This window comes from Trachymyrmex cornetzi, unplaced genomic scaffold (assembly GCF_001594075.2).
Source record: "Trachymyrmex cornetzi isolate Tcor2-1 unplaced genomic scaffold, Tcor1.1 scaffold77, whole genome shotgun sequence".
In the NCBI taxonomy this organism is placed as follows: Eukaryota; Metazoa; Arthropoda; class Insecta; order Hymenoptera; family Formicidae; genus Trachymyrmex; species Trachymyrmex cornetzi.
The window spans coordinates 63,939-64,685 of record NW_017300102.1 but is presented as its reverse complement, the minus strand read 5'-3'; positions in this window follow the sequence as shown (position 1 = coordinate 64,685).

Below are 747 nucleotides of genomic sequence, written 5' to 3'. Positions count from 1 at the left end.
CTACAATACACGGAGTAAGAAGTAAGAGTAAGAAATTGACCAATCACAGTCGAATGTGAGAAGAATAATCGACTGTAATTGGTCAATTTCTTACTCTTCTTACTCCGTGTATTGTAGACAACGCCTTACTGACGTGCAGTTTAAAGCCGTAATTACACTAGCGATTGGCGATTGTGATTGACGATTGAGGATTACTTTTGAACCAATCAGAGCCTGAAAGTCACCGATTTCTTTGCTCCGATTGGTTGAAAAGTAATCCTCAATCGTCAATTACAATCGCCAGTCGCTAGTATGATTACGGCTTAAGGGGATGCTAAACCGATTACCCAACTCAATCAAGGTCGATAGTACAGACTTTTTTAATTCCAAATTCAATAATAGTGGTGACATCTTTGATTTAGTTTTTACATTATATTATATAAATCATTCTGTCTTACTCGAACGAATACATCTGTTCTTATCTAACATATGCCAGCACCATCTATCGCAAGACCACGCAACTACTGCTACACGGAATTTCGGCTCTGTTGACAGTCCCAGTATTCGCAAAGTACCTATATACACGTATTTTCTATTCGGTGGAAATATTTCTTTTCTATACTTTCAATCTTAGTTTTACAAACTCGGTATCGTTCGTTTCAATAATGTGACCTCAACTGCACGCTTATTTTCAAGATATGGACTCTAAAACTCTTATATCAAGCAAATATATATCTGAGGTGACAGCTGTATGAGCCAAAAGTAAGT